We start from the raw sequence: 21612 nt of genomic DNA on the forward strand, positions 1-21612 counted from the left end.
TAGTTGTGTTGAGTAAATAATCAGAAAAACAGAATGGACGGGATGGTTTGAGTGTTATGTTGATGAACGAGAGGTCTCGGGTTCAAGCCTGGGTCGGGACATATTTTTTTAAACAAGCTTGATGAGGTAGTTTCAATAACAAAAATATGAATTATTATTATTATTATTATTATTATTATTATTATTATTATTATTATTATTATTATTATTATTATTATTATTATTATTATTCTTATTATTATTATTATTATTATTATTATTATTATTATTATTATTAGTAATTGTTATTATGATTATTATTGTTATTATTACATTTATCATTATTATTATTATTATTATTATTATTATTATTATTATTATCATGAAGTATTAAGATTATCATTATTATTAGTATCCTTATTATTAAGTATTTGGAATATTAGCTAATACTATTATTATTACTACTAATGTAAGTATTAGTTACCATTTATTATTATTATTATCATAACCTTAGTGACAATTATGATTATTATTATTTTTATTGTTATTACAAATATTGTTATCAATATAAGTATTATTATTAAGTAGTATAATTATTAATATTATCATTATTAATAAGATTTCTAATATTATTATTGTAAGTATCAGTATTAACAATATTATTATTAGTATTATTATTAATAAAGTTATTATTATTATTAGTAAATCATTATAATTATCAAAACCATCTTTTTAAACAGATAAACATTTTATACTTAGAATATACTTATTACATATATTATGATTATATTAATATTTCACGTAACTGTATATATCAAACTTATCAACATTATTTATATAAGTACTTGCACATAACAAACTATTGATTTTAAAATATAACACTAAAACAAATAGGTATATAAATATGGATATATTAATGTAACTATATGAATATTAATCACTTTGAATATATACACAAATTAAATATATATATAATATAAATTAAGATATAATAAATAAATTTGTTCAGTTAAGATTACATGTTTTAATATATATAATTGATATAGGTTCGTGAATCCGAGGCCAACCCTGCATTCTTCAATTTAGTCATATGTATTTTTTACTACAAAATACATTAGGCGAGTTCATTTGATTCCCTTTTACTCTTTACATTTTTGGGACTGAGAATACATGCGCTACTTTTACAACTGCTTTATTAAATGCTTTTGAAATACATTTTGAACTGCGAATACATGAAATGCTCTTATAAATGTTTGACGAGATAGACACAAGCAAAACATTCCTCGAATGAATTATGTGGATGTGATAATTGCCACCATTGAATTATGTGGACGTGATAATTGCCACAATTGATATGAATATTTTTCCCTGATTATTATTGCTTGGAAACCTAAGAATTAGGGAACATCACTAATTTTGAGAATTAGTGTACGCCTAATTGACGCAAATCCTAAAGGTAGCTACCGGGTTTAACACCCCCACCCAGAATGTTCACTAGACGGAAGGGCTAGTGGGCGTGGTGTTTAGTACTTCGAAGTTTATATGATTATTATACAGACGAGATGTTCTGTTTTGGGGATATTATTATGCGCATTATATGTTAAGGTCGGTTACCAAGCCAAGTTATGAAAGCAATGAAAAGTGAATGTTATGTATCGAGAGAATGATTTTATACACAGGTTATGTGTATGTTATTTTTGTGCACAAGATATGTGTACGGTTACTAAGATTTATGAAAGATGATTTCGTACACGAGAAAGGTGTACTGTATTTAAAAGATATCGCATGTACATTACATGTGGGTATAGGATTCGGGCCCATTTGTACCATGCAAGATTTAAATCTTGTGGTCTATCAAAATGATGAATTTTATTGTTTTATGATAAACCTATGAACTCACCAACCTTTTGGTTGACACTTGAAAGCATGTTTATTCTCAGGTAAGAAAGAAATCTTTCGCTGTACATTTGCTCATTTTAGAGATATTACTTGGAATCATTAATGACATATTTCAAAAGACGTTGCATTTGAGTCGTTGAGTTCATCAAGATGATTATTAAGTCAATTATAGTTGAATATATTATGAAATGGTATGCATGCTGTCAACTGTCGATGTAATGAAAGTTTGTCTTTTAAAAACGAATGCAATGTTTGTAAAATGTATCATATAGAGGTCAAGTACCTCGCGATGTAACCAAATGTAATGTATTTGTCCACATGGATTAGGACGGGTCATGAAACTCCTCCACCACCATCACAGTCCGTCGCCACCCTCATCCACCTTTCAAGCACCTCATGATTCATCTCCATGAACCACCACTTCCAACAAACTTAAATCCACCATGAGTTATATTCTTGCTGTTGATGCATTTGTATACTACCATCAACCACCCATTATAACACCACGAACCACCACCCTACTGCTCGTTGCTTTTTCTTCGTCACTGTTCCTGTGAGCCTTTTTAATTCGTTTAGACTTAAAATAAGATGGTTTATCAATATTGCTATTTTTCATTATAAGTTAACTGTTACTGTTTCCGCTGCATTTACATTCTTTTCTTCACTGCTAGTACATAAACAACCACCACCCTTCACCTACAATCACAACAACAACCATGAACCACCACCGTTTTTGCTATTACTATGTTTCTATTTTCCAGTTGGTATAACCACCATACTAACCATAATCACCTATTTATATTTGTTATTCATATCACTCTACAAACTACCCTCGAATACCAACCAAACAACCTGCAATTCTTTTCACTACTGCTACAGTTGTTCGACTGTTTATTTTGCAATCTAACCGTCTTCTCCATCACCATCTTTAAACTCTATTCTCTTCAACCACCACCTTTCTAGTATTCGCTGTTACATGCTTAGATACTTCTGAATTCGGCTATAATACAACAACAACGATGAATTGATTGATATTTGCTTTTTTAAATAAAAAGTAGAAAGGTGATAAAGACATGTTTGTTGGCCGACCAGTACGTGGGTTACACATGATAACGATTGCCTTTTATATATATATTTTTTTCTCTACAATCGGTTACTACTTCTGGAGTTTGTGTTTTGAGCCGTCAAAAACTATATACATATATATTATATATATAAACCTCACAGATACTCATACTTGATAAAGGGACTAGGGTGGGCCGAGGGGAAATACAGATTAGAAATTGTTTTTGCTAATCCTAGAAGTTTTAGATTTGGGCCGATGGATTGGGTTAGTTAAATGAGTTACTAATTTGGACCATTATTTTCTAATTGGGCCGCATTCCCTGGTTTGCTGAGGAGCTGAAAAAAAAGATGAAACATGATGATTATACTAAGGTGACAATAATAATACGTATTATGATTAGGATATCGATAATAATAAATGATACCATAATCGAATGATAATGAGATGTTATGATTCGGTTAACATTATGATAGATGATGTGGTAATGATAGCGAGGTGAATGAAATGATGATGATGATAATAGTGGGTATAACGATGATTAACGAAGATGGTATGCTTAATATGAACGATGATGGTAATTGTTCGTTGGTGACAAAATGATAATAACAGTTTATGTTAGATGGTGATGATTAAAATGGATTACGAATGATGTTGATGATAATGATAAGTGTATATTGATGATCATGGCGTAAGATGATGATTACACGATTAGGTTACTTTGATGGTGATAAGTTGAATCACGATGAAGATGATGCCCGTTCGAGATAATAATGATGATGAATAAGATGACGATTAGAAGAAGAAGGAGAAGAATCAAAGTATAAAGGGTTAGATTAATTTAAGTGGAGAACTGAAAAAGAAATGTTGAAACAGAGGGATGGTTGGGTGGTGTGTTAGGTTAGCGAGAGGTCGCGGGTTCGAGCCTGGGCAATGACATTATTTTTTTGAGCCTATTTCTTTGAGGTAGTCATTTGTTTATTTTTATTAGTATTATTATTATTATTATTATTATTATTATTATTATTATTATTATTATTATTAATATTATTATTATTATTAGTATTATTATTATTGTTATTGTTAATATCATTATCATGACTAAAAGTTATTAAAATGTCAAGATTATGATTAAAATGTAAAGATAGGACTAAATTTATGATTTAAAAATATGATTTAAGTAGTATTATGAGCACTAATATATTTTGATAAAAGTTATAAACTTTAATACTTTATTAAGATTATAAATATAGTTTGATATGGATATGAGCTTAGAAAAAGATATAAACTTTACCACTTATGTTATGATTAAGAAGAACATGTTTTACGAATTTGATTAAAGATAAATAATATAAGTATTATTATTATTAATATCATTATTATTATTATCATTATTAGTAAAAAGTATTATTATAGATAGTATAGTTATTATTGTTATTATATCTATATTATGTAAACAAAAGATTTCTTATATAAAAAGATATATAATATAACACTTAACTAAATTAAAATTAAAATTTATTTAAATAGATAAAATAACATATAATTTATTAATATAAAAATTATAACATTAATAATAATAATATATATAAATTTGTTAGATTACGATTACATGTTTTAATATAAATATGAATAATATAGGTTCGTGAATCCAAGGCCAACTCTGCATTGTTCAATGTCGTCATATGTATTTTTACTACAAAATACAGTATTGTGAGTTTCATTTGCCTTTTTACCCTTTATATTTTTTGGCTGAGAATACATGCACAATTTTTTATAAATGTTTTACGAAATAGACACAAGTAATTGAAACTACATTATATGGGTGAATGATCTAAGCCGAATATGCCCCTTTTTGCTTGGTAACCTAAGAATTAGTAAACCGATCTACTAATTGACTCGAATCCTAAAGATAGATCTATTGGGCCTAACGAACCCCATCCAAAGTACCGGATGCTTTAGTACTTCGAATTCGTTTTTATCATGTCCGAAGGATTTCCCGGAATGATAGGGCATATTCTTATATGCATCTTGTTAATGTCGGTTACAAGGTGTTCACCATATGAATGATTTTTGTCTCTATGCATGGGACGTACATTTATGAGAACCGGAATTGAAATTCTTATGGTCTATTAAAATGATGGAAATGATTATTTATGTTAAACTAATGAACTCACCAACCTTTTAGTTGTCACTTTAAAGCATGTTTATTCTCAGGTATTAAAGAAATCTTCCGCTGTGCATTAGTTCATTTTAAGGATATTATTGGGAGTCATTCATGGCATATTTCGAAAGACGTTGCATTCGAGTCATTGAGTTCATCAAGATTATTATTAGGTCAATTATAGTTGAATGTATTATTAAATGGTATGCATGCCATAAACTTTCATTGTAAAGAAAGTTTGTCTTTTAAAAACGAATGCAATGTTTGTAAAATGTATCATATAGAGGTCAATTACCTCGCGATATAATCATATGTTATTGTATTCGTTCTTATAGATTAGGATGGGTCTTTACATGTGGTATCAGAGCGGTGGTCTTAGCGAACAAGGTCTTACATTAGTGTGTCTAGATAGTTGTTTAGATGCATTAGTGGGTCTGGAATTCGACCGTGTCTGCATGTTAAAAGTTTTGCTTATCATCTAGTGTCGAAAAATTAATTGCTTATCATCCTTAAAGTCTAGACACGTCTTACTGCCCCTATTGCATAGACAGTGAATAGATAAATTCATATCTTAGCGTATCTGTTATTGTTACCCTTGCCTGACAGCTTCCGTAGATTCCTCCGTAACTTATGGGATTTTAGTATTATATGTGCATATGTAAATTATGTATTGCAGGGTACTAATCTACATCCTATAATCTATTTTTTTTATCGAAAATACTTCATCTGATCGTACGAGATGAATCACTCAACCAGTTCGAGTCCCTCAGATTTCGATAGCTATTCCGATAGTTATTCCGACAGCTATTCCGATATGGAGTTTCACCTAAGCTCCGAAAGCAGTGTAAATGAAATGGATCAACCAACTAATCATCTTCAATTCATCTGATGGGTTCGTAGTCTAATTAATCATTAGAGACAAGAAGCAATCCCTTTCATCAACCATATTGTCCGCTGGGCGAAGAACTTGAAGCATTCACCGGCGAACCAATCCGAAACACCATTTTCACTCTCATTTCCCGAATATCTCGCCACGATTATATTCTATCTAAAATCCTAAACCGTATTCATCCGCTCGTTCCAACCGACAATCATCCCGGAATAATAGAAGAAGTCAACGAATTTTGCGCTCGGGTAGTGACTTTGGAGAATATGATGCAAAATTTACCAGCTTCAGCAACATCACCAGCACTAACATCAATACCAGTACCACCAACAACCCAAGTTCAACATCACACACCTCAATATCTCATTATGTACCTCGAGCATAATCATCAATCTGCGAATCGTTCTACATCATTTATCTTCGTTCGACATGACGATTATGTAATCTCTAATGTTTTAGAGATTATATATTCTAGTTCTAACGGTAAATCAAATGAGTTTAATATCATGTTGACTCATTAAATCCATGATTACATCTAAAGAAAATATATATGTATATATATTTTTTCATAAAGATTGTAGTTAAAAATTCTTTCGTACAAACTGTTAATGGTGAAAATATTTTAACGGGTAGGTAATACTCGAGGAATATTTAAATTTCACATTAATAAGTACACTATACATTCTTGCAAAGCTAATTCAACAGTCATTTACTATCCTACTTACATCCACAGATATACGTATTCGTTCACCGCAGAATAACTCTTTTCATTCAATTTCATATTTGGATTTTGACCTATCAGAATCCGACAAGTGGCATAATGAAGAAAACATTGGACAAAATAAAATTTGTTAGAAACAAACAAATTAACTATGAGAAATTTTGTTAAAAATCCACGCTAACAAAATCCTAGCTAACTATTCCTAGCTAACTGTTAATTCCTTATTACATTTTATTATCGCAATTTATTTATCGTAGTTTATTTATCGCAATTTATATTCTCGAAATTTTATTTATCGTCATTTAATTTCTGTTATTTATTTTACGCACTTTATTTATCGTCATTTAAATACTGTTATTTAGGCATTTTAAATATCGGGACACGTACATAATGTTTTGACATATCATATCGACGCATCTATATATATTATTTGGAATAACCATAGACACTCTATATGCAGTAATGATCGAGTTAGCTATACAGGGTTGAGGTTGATTCTAGAATAATATATATACTTTGAGTTGTGATCGAGTCTGAGATGTAGTGACCCGAACTTTTCCATGTTATATATTAAATGAAAACTATATTTGTATGATTAAATGTTTCCGACATGTTAAGCAATCAAACTTGTTAAGACTTGATTATTTGAAATGTGCTTCATATAGACAATTGACCACCCAAGTTTACCGGCGATTCACGAATGTTAAAAATTTGTAAAAACTACATGATGATATATATATTGATATATATATATGGTTAACATGAGATTATGATAAGTAAGTATCTCACTAAGTATATTAACAATGAGTGATATACATAAAAATGAGTTTATTGAATTAAGAAACTCGCAAACGATATATATAACGATTATCGTTATAACAACGTCTTACTAAATACATATGAATCATATTAAGATATTGATATACTATGTTTAACATGATAAAATGATAATTAAGTATATCATTAAGTGTGTTAACAATGAACTACATATGTAAAACAAGACTACTAACTTAAGAATTTCGAAAAGAGGCATATATGTAACGATTATCGTTGTAACGACATTTTAATGTATATATATCATATTAAGATATATTCATACATTATAATATCATGATAATGTAATAATTTAACATCTCATTTAAGTATAATAACAATGGATTAATTACATTTAACAAGATCGTTAACTTAAAGGTCTTAAAACAACACTTACATGTAATGACTAACGGTGACTTAACGACTCAGTTAAAATGTATATACATGTAGTGTTTTAAGATGTATTAATACACTTTTGAAAGACTTTAAGACATATATCAAAGTATTTATACTTATCAAAATTGCTCAAAATTACATTCTCATTCGTTTCCATCAACAATTCTACTCGTGTACACCCGTATTTGTACTCGTACAATACAAAGCTTCTAGATATATTTACTATTGGTATATACACCTTTAATCATTCATTCTTAGCAGCCATCTTAGAGTCAAAAACATGTGGAACCATTATTTAACAACTTGTATGACTAATGAGATAAAAACAAACTTAAGGATTTTTTTTTTCTTTATAACAAGTAATTTCGTTTTTATGATTTCACCCCATTTTTTCATTCCATGTTCTCATACTTACACTCCAAATTCTCTCTCAAAATACTCCTAACATCATACTTGATCATCTCCAAGCATTTTCACCATCTTTTAGCTTCAATTACAAGCTAATAAAAACAACCATTCAAGAACACTTCAAGAAATCTTGCTAGCTTACTTCCAATCTTGCAAATCCATTTCAAGTGATCATCCAATCTCAAGAAATCTTTCTTATTTATAGTAAGATATCTTTCTAATTTAAGGTAATACTCATATTCAAACTTTGATTCAATTTCTACAACTATAACAATCTTATTTCGAGTGGAAACCTTACTTGAACTTGTTTTCGTGTCATGATTCTGCTTCAAGAACTTTCAAGACATCCAAGGATCCTTTGAAGCTAGATCCATTTTTCTATTTTCCAGTAGGTTTATCCACAAAACTTGAGGTAGTAATGATGTTCATAACATCATTCAATTCATACATATAAAGCTATCTTATTCGAAGGTTTAAACTTGTAATCACTAGAACATAGTTTAGTTAATTCTAAACTTGTTCACAAATAGAAGTTAATCCTTCTAACTTGACTTTTAAAATCAAATAAACACATGTTCTATATCTATATGATATGCTAACTTAATGATTTAAAACCTGGAAACACGATGAACACCGTAAAACCGGACATACGCCGTCGTAGTAACACCGCGGGCTGTTTTGGGTTAGTTAATTAAAAACTATGATAAACTTTTATTTAAAAGTTGTTCTTCTGGGAAAATGATTTTTCTTATGAACATGAAACTATATCCAAAAATCATGGTTAAACTCAAAGTGGAAGTATGTTTTTCAAAATAGTCATCAAGATGTCGTTCTTTTGACAGAAATGACTACCTCTTTAGTAAATGACATGTAACCTATATTTTTGACTATAAACTTATACTTTTTCTGCTTAGATTCATAAACTTAAGTTCAATATGAAACCATAGCAATTTGATTCACTCAAAACGGATTTAAAACGAAGAAGTTATGGGTAAAACAAGATTGAATAATTTTGCTTGTTGTAGCTACGTGAAAATTGGTAACAAATCTATATCAATCATATCCTAGCTAACTTATATTGTATTATACATGTATTCTAATATATTATGTAATCTTGGGATACCATTGTAAAAACTCGTCCTTATCCCCCTGGACGAAATCATCAACATCTGGTCCCATTGCGAGGTACTATCCTAAATATGCCATGAATGACTCCAAGTAATATCTTTAAAATGAGCAAATGCACAGCGGAAGACTTAATTCGTACCTAAGAATAAACATGCTAAAAGTGTCAACCAAAAGGTTGGCGAGTTCATAGGTTTATCGTAACAACAGTTATCAATAGTTTCAATAGACCACAAGATTTCATAATCATAAATATAATACACTCGCAAGTGTATGCAAAGCATTCTAAGTGGTTGAGCACTTGGTAACCATACTTAACATAATCAACGTTACATATTCCCTTTATTATGAAATCTCACTACACTCTACCAAGTGTAGTCACGACACGAAGTACTGTGCAACCGTTGAATACTGGTCGTCCAGTCCGGTTGGGGTTGTCAAGCCCGATAGATCTATCAACAGGATTCGCGTTTACAATACCCATGTAAATAGTAGTTACCAAGCTACAGGGAAGTATGCCAGTGGTACAACTCAACGTAGAATGTATTTTAAGTACTTATGTCTATTTCGTAAAGCATTTATAAAAGCAGTGCATGTATTCTCAGCCCAAAAAATATATATTGCAAAAGAAATTAAAAAGGGAGCAAATAAAACTCACCTAATATATTTTGTAGTAAAAATACATATGACTATATTGAACAATGCAGGGTTGGTCTCGGATTCACGAACCTATATCAAGTATATATATTAACACCTCTAATTGTAATCAAACAGATTCATATATTATAAGTGTTATCTTAGTAGATTAGGTGTTTCATTAGTAACTTAATTAAATGTATTTATTTTGTATACTTTAAAGAAGTTAAGATATTAATATAGTTTTGTTAAGCATATTTTTATATAGCTAATTTTTATAATCATATTGATAATAATATTAATAGTAGTATTGAATATAGTAATATAGTTATAATGATATTAATAATAATACTAGTAGTAAAAATGATAATAATTATAATAATGATAGTAATAATATTAATAGTAATAATATTAATAAAAATGTAAATTTTAATAAAAGTGTTAACTTTGATAATTTTAGTTATAATGATACTTTTAATAGAAATAACAATAATAATAATAATTATAATAATAATAATAAAAATATTAACGTTTGTAAAAGTGATAATAACGATAATAATTATTATAAGTATGTTATTAATACTAATATTAATGATAATAATAATAATAATAATAATAATAATAATAATAAGAATAATAATAATAATAATAATAATAATAATAATAATAATAATAATAATAATAATAATAATAAAAATGTTACCTTCTTGAAACAAGCTTAAAAAAATAAACGCCCTTGCTTGGGCTCGAACCCACGACCTCCAATTTAAACTCAACACCCTCTACCTCCTGATCTATCACATTTTTCTATTTTAATTCATGAACTAAATATATATCCTATTTATCTGACTGTTTTTCTTCTTTCACATAACCTCATAATCATAATCGTAATATCATCAAATCATCATAATCTAATCAATATTATAATCACCATAAACCCGAATCATTATTTATCACGACATCAATCATCATCACTCATATCATTCGTTGTCACCATGGTACCACCATTATCTTCCTTGTTTACATTATGGAAACAGAAACAGGATACGACCATTAGCAGAAGAATAACCGACCCATTACATATGGTGCTTGGTCTTATATTAACGGCCCAATAGCAATTTCTTAAACCCAAACATTCACAAGCCTAATTATATTTATATAGCAGTGTTTGGTTCGATCTTGGTTTGCGAGAGCTAGTAACGAAGCAGCAACAATGGGATTATGCGGTGGTTGGTGTTGTGCATTCGAACAACAGAAAAAGTGGGTTTTGGTTAATAGCTTGTTTAAGATAGTGAGGGTGACTAATTGTGATCCACTATATACCTAATCACGACCCTACAGACATTGAGACCACATGTATAATCTTGGCCATATAGTATGTTAATAAAAAAATACAGCAGCCGCATGTAAACAAGGTATATTTGACAATTTTCCATTTACACATTATGTTCCCCCTTTTCTTTTCTTTTTGTACCGATGCCACACAAGTGGGTTTAATTATTCCTTTACATCCACATCCTTACAGCTCATGAACATAAAGTATTCTTTTTATAAACACAGAAATTCAATGTTTAATACCTACTTCTTTGTTATTTATATTTAGTAATAGAAGTGGAGAAACATCAATATCAAGATTTACTTCTTGAACGAGACAGAAATATCATGAAAAGGAAATAGCAGCCGCAGTAATTCTTTTGTGGTGGTGTTCGAACTCGAGACAAGAAATGAAGAGAGAGGGATGTAAAAGAGAGAGGTAAAGAGATGAAGTTGATGATGTGTTTGTATACTCAAAACAGAAGCATCGAAGCAGATGCAGCAGGTTATGTTCGATGGTTTTGGGATGAAGTGGGTGTGAGGATAGTGTTTGCTCGTGGTGATCGAATATGAATCATGGAACATGCAGTTTATTCACTTATTGAGTTTTGGTGTTTGTTCAACGGTTAATATAAATGGGTTGTGATGGAGATGGTCGATGAGTGAACGAGGGACTCAACAGAAATATAAAGGGCAGTAGTGTTGGGTTATCCATGAATGTGACAAGAAAAAGAAAAGGAAGAGAGAAATAATCGTGGTGTTTGGTTGTTTGGGTGATGAGCCGTAGATGGTGATTGCCGGATCAATAAAGGTGGTGGTTCTAGTTATATCTATGAGAATATATATATATTTATAAACATATGTGTTATGTATATATCTCTTTAAGATAGAGATTAGATAGATAGGTTATATAGATGATGGTTTGTGTTTTGTTGAGGTGTTCGTTTAGAAGTTGTGATGGTGGGTTTGGTGATCTTTTGAGTTGTAGCTTTATTTTACAGCTATTGACAAATTTACTACTTGTTTTGTTGTTATAATTCATCGACAACAAATATTCCCCAGATACGAAAAAAATAAAAAAAAATAATAAAAGTGATTGAGACCTTAAACAAATTTTGTTAAGTGTCTTTTTCGTCGACCTAATCGAATTTGTAAAGGAATACAGCTTGATATTGAGATGTAACAAGTTGAATCACTTTTATCTGACTTTCTGATTTGTAACTTTTATAATTAATAAGTATATGTATATTAATATTATTACTAATAATATAATATTAGTAATAAAAATTATATCATTGATAAAGGTACTAATAATATGATACTAATAAGGATAATAATAATGATAAAATAAAATTGATAGTTTTTGTAAAAATAGTTAAGAGTACTAGTAATAAATATATAAATGTAATATTGATAACATTACTAATAATTCTTATCAAAAATGAAACTAGTAGGAATAAAGATAAAAGTAATAAAAATGATAATGATAATAATTATCATGAAGTATATCACTAATATTACTTATAGCAATAATAATAATTATGCTAATATTGATAATAATAACATTAATACTATTATTAATAATATACCTAACATTGACTTTAATAATTATAATAAGTAAAATAGTTTTATTATTAATGATATTAATAATATTATTAGTTAACTTTACTGATAATATTAGCAAAAATACCATACCATAATCATTTATGTTTAATTACTTTCATATATATATATATATATATATATATATATATATATATATATATATATATATATATATATATATATATATATATATATATATATATATATATATATATATATATATATATATATATATATATATATATATATATATATATATATATATATATATTATGTGTATATATTTACATATTTATTTACATACAAATTGTTCGTGAATAGTCGGGCATTGTCATAAAGGCAATTGCATTCATGTAACCGTTCCAAAGTTTTCGAGACTCAATATTACAGACTTTACTTATCGTGTCGAATTTATATAAAGATCAGGTTTAAATTTGGTCGGAAATTCCCGGGTCGTCACAGTACCTACCCGTTAAAAAAATTTCGTCCTGAAATTTGATCGAGGTCGTCATGGCTAACACTAAAAATGTTTTCATGACGAATATGAGTTGATAAATAGAGTTTTATCACCGTTAAGTAATATGAATGAGACAATTCGATTACTCGCAGCGTATGAGTGAAGCTATCACAATATAGTGAAATGAGGAAAAATAAGATTTGACCTGTATTTTGACGTAGTCACGATTATTCTTCTGGAATTCAAGGAATTTAAAGAATTCTTCTAATCAGAAAGAAAATGTAATAGCACGATTTATTAGCAACTGTTGGAATTATGGAAAGGATAGAAATATCAAGAGAATATTTTCTTGATATGTTTAGAGGTTAAATAGAATGAAAGAGTCGTGTAACATGGCACATGATGAGGGTATAATCTGTGAACCATCATCAAGTTCCATTGGAAATTCAGCATGACTTACTGTAATATAATCACGTTGGCCAAGTGTCATTATATTATACTAACTCATGCTTCAGTTCCCTACACTTCTCCAGAATTCATTCCTAATATATACTTGAGTTTTACAGAAGTTTCCAGTATCATGTAATACATAAAATACGAAGAGGTAGATAATTTCGGACAAGAATATTTATGAAAATATCCTCAGAAATATCGAAGATATTTATGATGATATTTTGGAATTTCTAAGTTCGAAAGTTGATAAGGAAAAATTTTCCGCAAGATTTTAACGTGGGTACGGAGCAAGATATTCTCTAAAGATTTCATCGGATCCAGATTTATCTGGGTTCTTTGAATATAGGGTTTGGTCCTTGTATTTGTCCTTGGTCTCCTTTATGGTTTGCTCAATCCGTTTTTCAGTACCAAATTTTCTATCGAGTGCTCCCAACACTCCATTCTTTTATCATCACTTTTGGCCATTAAGACCATTTACTACATGCTGCTTCGTCAGCATTTTTAAAGTTCCGAATCTGGATCATTGGTTATCAAACCGAGGGGTTTTAAGAGAATTATGTTTTTAGATGATTAAACGCTGATGGTAGTAGGATGGAATATAAAAGGTTTTCCGGTAACGAAGGTGAAAAGACAACGTATATATCAAGGTTATAATAAGGTTAGTCCGACTGAAAAGTCGAAGTTGACTTGCTGGAGCTGTGACAAAATTGTTAAATTTGAAAAGATTACCAAGTTATTTTGGGTAATAATAACTTAAGGAATTAGCACAACTACGTGTTAAACGTTTACTCAGTTTCCAAGAGTTTTTCAGATGCATAACTATATGCATTAATCTTTCTTTCGTAGATAAAGTACAGTTGGTTCATCCTCTCAATTGAGGTGTCTTCAAGAATCATGAAAGGTTTGAACGCAGGTTGTAATCGTCAAGATACAAATGAGGTTTAAGATGAAATCAAGTGGCAAACTTGAAGAATTGTTTAGTTTCATATGTTATAATCATTATTTTTAATTCATTTTTAATTGTCCAATGTTGATAGTCCAATAATCGATTTTTATATATATATATATAATCTTAGAATTATCCCACGACGTATTGTATACGTATTGTCTTTGCATCAACCCAGAGACGTATTGTAGACGTATTATCTTAGAATTAACTAAGACGTATTGTGTACGTATTGTCTTAGGATTTATCAAAACATATTGTATACTTATTGTGTTAGGATGTACCAAATATTCGAATTAATAAATACGTATCATGACCCATTGTACAACTTATTGTCTCAGAATTAATCCGACGTATTGTGTACATGTGTCCCGATTTATCCGACGATATGTAAAGTGCGTAAAATAAATAAAAGTATTTAAATGACGGTAAATAAAGTGCGTAACATAAATAACAGTATGTGAATGACAATAAATAAAATTGCGATAAATAAATTGCGATAAGTAAAATGTAATAAGGAATTAACAGGTAGGTAGGAACAGTTAGCGTGGATTCTTAACAAAATTTTAATTAGTTAATTCGTTTGTCTCTAATAAATTTTATTTTGTCCAATGTTTTCTTCATTATGCCACTTGTTGGATTCTGATAGGTCAAAATCCAAATATGAAAATGGTTATTCTGTGGTGAACGGATTCGTATCTCTGTGGATGTGAGTAGGATAGTAAATGACTGTTGAATCAGATTTGAAGAATGTACAGGGTAACTTATTAATGTGAAACTCAAATATTCCTCCGGTATTACCTACCCGTTAAAATATTCTCATCATTAACAGTTTGTACAAAAGAATTTTTAATTACAATCTTTATGAAAATATACTTGCATATATATTTTCTTCGGATGTAATCATGGATTTATAGATATCGATTGTTAAATCGATGATGAAAGATGTGAATGATAACATATGTGAATTAATTATGATTGAAGCCCTTTAAAGCTTCTTTTATCTTTCTCGGGTATTACTTACCCGCTAAAATTCACACGTCATAGTTAATATGAATATAATTTTTTTTGTTACGATCTCGAGATACACATAAATATATACGTATATCCTTTAATCGTGAACAGAAAGTAATGAATTAATATTTCATAATTCATCATTCTCGGTACTCTTTGGTGTCTGTGGTGCTTACGGAGCTTGTGGTGATGGAAATGATGCTGGTGCGGGTGGTGTTGATGTTGGTGTTGGTACTGCTTGTGGTACCTGCGTAGTAGATGCGAGCCTAGCTTCCAAATCGAACACCGTCACCTCCAGGGTTTCTACTTTACGCTCGAGTCTATGAATTAGTTCTACCCATTCTTCCGTAATGTTTGTCAATTCTTGATATTTAGTTCGAAGTCTTCCAACTTCTTCTAATAATCCTATCTGATTAGAATTCGGGAGTAGAGGATGAATACTATCTTTAACTACATCGAGTCGACCTTCGAGGTGGAAAATCCGGGTGAAAAGAGTGAAAATGGTATTGCGAACAGGTTCGCCGGTAAGTGGATCGAGCACTCCGATGTTAGGTGGTAAGTTCGGATCGTGATATGGAGTACCTTCTTCATTTCTCCATAGGGTAAGTATTTCGCGAACCCATGCCCACTTTCTAAAGAAATCACGGTAGTTGATCGGTTGGTGCGCTCCCGTCACGCTATCTTCGGAGTCAGAGGAACTTGGTCGATTCGTAGAGGCCATCGTACGCGATCACATAAAAGATTTTTGGTATGAAAAGCTTAGTGACAGCAAATGATAGTTGGATGGTATTCTCAATGCATAATATGCATAGATATATATAGTACCAGGATTCCTTAAATTACGGAGAAATTTACAGGAGATATCAGGCAAAGTTTACCGTAATAGATATGCTAAGATATGAATTAGCAGATACACTAAGATATGGATTAGTAGATATGCTAAGATATGAATTTGTCAGTACACCATCCATGCAATAACTGCATTAAGACGCGTCGAGACTGAAAATGATAGGTAGATATTTTTCAACAAATGGTGGTAAGCAAAAACTTTTGACATGCAGACCAGGTTCAAGTCCAGACTTATTAATATAACCTAACAACTACTAGGTCGAAGTCCAGACTCATTAATGCATCCTAACAACTCCTAGTTAGACACACTAATGCAAGACCTAGTTCGCTACGACCACCGCTCTGATACCAAATGTAAAAACTCGTCCTTATCCCCCTGGACGAAATCATCAACATCTGGTCCCATTGCGAGGTACTATCCTAAATATGCCATGAATGACTCCAAGTAATATCTTTAAAATGAGCAAATGCACAACGGAAGACTTAATTCGTACCTGAGAATAAACATGCTAAAAGTGTCAACCAAAAGGTCGGTGAGTTCATAGGTTTATCGTAACAACAGTTATCAATAGTTTCAATAGACCACAAGATTTCATAATCATAAACATAATACACTCGCAAGTGTATGCAAAGCATTCTAAGTGGTTGAGCACTTGGTAACCATACTTAGCATAATCAACGTTACATATTCCCTTTATTATGAAATCTCACTACACTGTACCAAGTGTAGTCACGAAACGAAGTACTGTGCAACCGTTGAATACTGGTCGTCCAGTCCGGTTGGGGTTGTCAAGCCCGATAGATATATCAACAGGATTCGCGTTTACAATACCCATGTAAATAGTAGTTACCAAGCTACAGGGAAGTATGCCAGTGGTACAACTCAACGTAGAATGCATTTTAAGTACTTATGTCTATTTCGTAAAGCATTCATAAAAGCAGTGCATGTATTCTCAGCCCAAAAAATATATATTGTAAAAGAAATTAAAAAGGGAGCAAATGAAACTCACCTAATGTATTTTGTAGTAAAAATACATATGACTATATTGAACAATTCAGGGTTGGTCTCGGATTCACGAACCTATATCAAGTATATATATTAACACCTCTAATTGTAATCAAACAGATTCATATATTATAAGTGTTATCTTAGTAGATTAGGTATTTCATTAGTAACTTAATTAGATGTATTTATTTTGTATACTTTAAAGAAGTTAAGATATTAATATAGTTTTGTTAAGCATATTTTTATATAGCTAATTTTTATAATCATATTGATAATAACATTAATAGTAGTATTGAATATAGTAATATAGTTATAATGATATTAATAATAATACTAGTAGTAAAAATGATAATAATAATAATGATAGTAATAATAATAATAGTAATAATATTAATAAAAATGTACATTTTAATAAAAGTGTTAACTTTGATAATTTTAGTTATAATGATACTTTTAATAGAAATAACAATAATAATAATAATTATAATAATAATAATAAAAATATTAACTTTTGTAAAAGTAATAATAACGATAATAATAATTATAAGTATGTTATTAATACTAATAATAATGATAATAATAATAATAATAATAATAATAATAATAATAATAATAATAATAATAATAATAATAATAATAATAATAATAATAATAATAATAATAATAATAATAATAATAATAATAATAATAATTAATAATAATCATAATAACAAAACTAATAAAAATGTTACCTTCTTGAAACAAGCTTAAAAAAATAAACGCCCTTGCTTGGGCTCCAACCCACGACCTCCAATTTAAACTCAACACCCTCTACCTCCTGATCTATCACATTTTTCTATTTTAATTCATGAACTAAATATATATCCTATTTATCTGACTGTTTTTCTTCTTTCACATAACCTCATAATCATAATCGTAATTACATCAAATCATCATAATCTAATCAATATTATAATCACCATAAACCCGAATCATTATTTATCACGACATCAATCATCATCACTCATATCATTCGTTGTCACCATGGTACCACCATTATCTTCCTTGTTTACATTATGGAAACAGAAACAGGATATGACCATTAGCAGAAGAATAATCGACCCATTACATATGGTGCTTGGTCTTATATTAACGGCCCAATAGCAATTTCTTAAACCCAAACATTCACAAGCCTAATTATATTTATATAGCATTGTTTGGTTAGATCCTAGTTTGCGAGAGCTAGTAACGAAGCATCAACAATGGGATTATGTGGTGGTTGGTGTTGTGCATTCGAACAACAGAAAACAAGTGGGTTTTGATTAGTAGCTCGTTTAAGATAGTGAGGGTGACTAATGGTGATCCACTATATACCTAATCACGACCCTACAGACATTGAGACCACATGTATAATCTTGGCCATATAGTATGTTAATAAAAAAAATACAACAGCCGCATGTAAACAAGGTATATTCGACAATTTTCCATTCACACATTATGTTCCCCCTTTTCTTTTCTTTTTGTACCGATGCCACACAAGTGGGTTTAATTATTCCTTTACATCCACATCCTTACAGCTCATGAACATAAAGTATTCTTTTTATAAACACCGAAATTCAATGTTTAATACCTACTTCTTTGTTATTTATATTTAGTAATAGAAGTGGAGAAACATCAATATCAAGATTTACTTCTTGAACGAGACAGAAATATCACGAAAAGGAAATAGCAGCGGCAGTAATTCTTTTGTGGTGGTGTTCGAACTCGAGACAAGAAATGAAGAGAGAGGGATGTAAAAGAGAGAGGGAAAGAGATGAAGTTGATGAGGTGTTTGTATACTCAAAACAGAAGCATCGAAGCAGATGCAGCAGGTTATGTTCGATGGTTTTGGGATGAAGTGGGTGTGAGGATAGTGTTTGCTCGTGTTGATCGAATATGAATCAATGAACATGCGGTTAATTCACTTATTGAGTTTTGGTGTTTGTTTCAACGGTTAATATAAATGGGTGGTGATGGAGATGGTCGATGAGTGAACGAGGGACTCAACAGAAATATAAAGGGCAGTAGTGTTGGGTTATCTATGAATGTGACAAGAAAAAGAAAAGGAAGAGAGAAATAATCGTGGTGTTTGGTTGTTTGGGTGATGAGCCGTAGATGGTGATTGCTGGATCAATAAAGGTGTTGGTTCTAGTTATATCTATGAGAATATATATATATTTATAAACATATGTGTTATGTATATATCTCTTTAAGATAGAGATTAGATAGATAGGTTATATAGATGATGGCTTGTGTTTTGTTGATGTGTTTGTTTAGAAGTTGTGATGGTGAGTTTGGTGATCTTTTGAGTTGTAGCTTTATTTTACAGCTATTGACAAATTTACTACTTGTTTTGTTGTTTTAATTCATCGACAACAAATATTCCCCATATACGGAAAGAATAAAAAAAATAATAAAAGTGATTGAGACCTTAAACAAATTTTGTTAAGTGTCTTTTTCGTCGACCTAATCGAATTTGTAAAGGAATACAGCTTGATATTGAGATGTAACAAGTTGAATCACTTTTATCTGACTTTCTGATTTGTAACTTTTATAATTAATAAGTATATGTATATTAATATTATTACTAATAATATAATATTAGTAATAAAAATTATATCATTGATAAAGGTACTAATAATATGATACTAATAAGGATAATAATAATAATGATAAAATAAAATTGATAGTTTTTGTAAAAATAGTTAAGAGTACTAGTAATAAATATATAAATGTAATATTGATAACATTACTAATAATTCTTATCAAAAATGAAACTAGTACGAATAAAGATAAAAGTAATAAAAATGATAATGATAATAATTATCATGAAGTATATCACTAATATTACTTATAGCAATAATAATAATTATGCTAATATTGATAATAATAACATTAATAGTATTAATAATAATATACCTAACATTGAATTTAATAATGATAATAAGTAAAATAGTTTTATTATTAATGATACTAATAATATTATTAGTTAACTTTACTAATAATATTTACAAAAATACCATAATCATTTATGTTTAATTACTTTTATATATATATATATATATATATATATATATATATATATATATATATATATATATATATATATATATATATATATATATATATATATATATGTATGTATATATATATATATATATATATGTGTGTGTGTGTGTGTGTATATTTACATATTTATTTACACACAAATTGTTCGTGAATAGTCGGGGATTGTCATAAAGGCAATTGCATTCATGTAACCGTTCCAAAGTTTTCGAGACTCAATATTACAGACTTTGCTTATCGTGTCGAATTTATATAAAGATCAGGTTTAAATTTGGTCAGAAATTTGCATTAGTGTGTCTTATCGAGTTTGTTAGGATGCATTAGTGAGTCTGGACTTCGACCGTGTTTTCTTTAAAAATAATTGCTTAACATTTTTGTTGGAAACTATATATTATTAACATGTAAATATTATGTGATATATTAATCTCTTAACGTGTTTGATATTGTGTGATAGATGTCTACCTCTAGTACGAATCCCATTGACTCACATAATAATAATGAAGAGTCGAATATATATTGGGAAGATTCACAAATTCCCAAAGAACCGGAAGAAGAAGAACCGGAAGAAGAAGAAACAGAAGAAGAAGAACCGAAAGAAGAAGAACTGGAAGAAGAAGAAGAACCGGAAGAAGAGGAACCAGAAGAAGAGGAACCGGAAGAAGAAGAGGTTCCGGAGGGGGAAATATTAGGAACCACAGAAAAACGGTTAAATAAAAGAAAATCCTCAACCAATGGACCAAAGTTAATAATGGTCAATGGTGTTTCCGCTAAGGAAGCAAAATATTGGGAAGATT

This window comes from Rutidosis leptorrhynchoides, chromosome 1 (assembly GCF_046630445.1).
Source record: "Rutidosis leptorrhynchoides isolate AG116_Rl617_1_P2 chromosome 1, CSIRO_AGI_Rlap_v1, whole genome shotgun sequence".
Taxonomy (NCBI): Eukaryota; Viridiplantae; Streptophyta; class Magnoliopsida; order Asterales; family Asteraceae; genus Rutidosis; species Rutidosis leptorrhynchoides.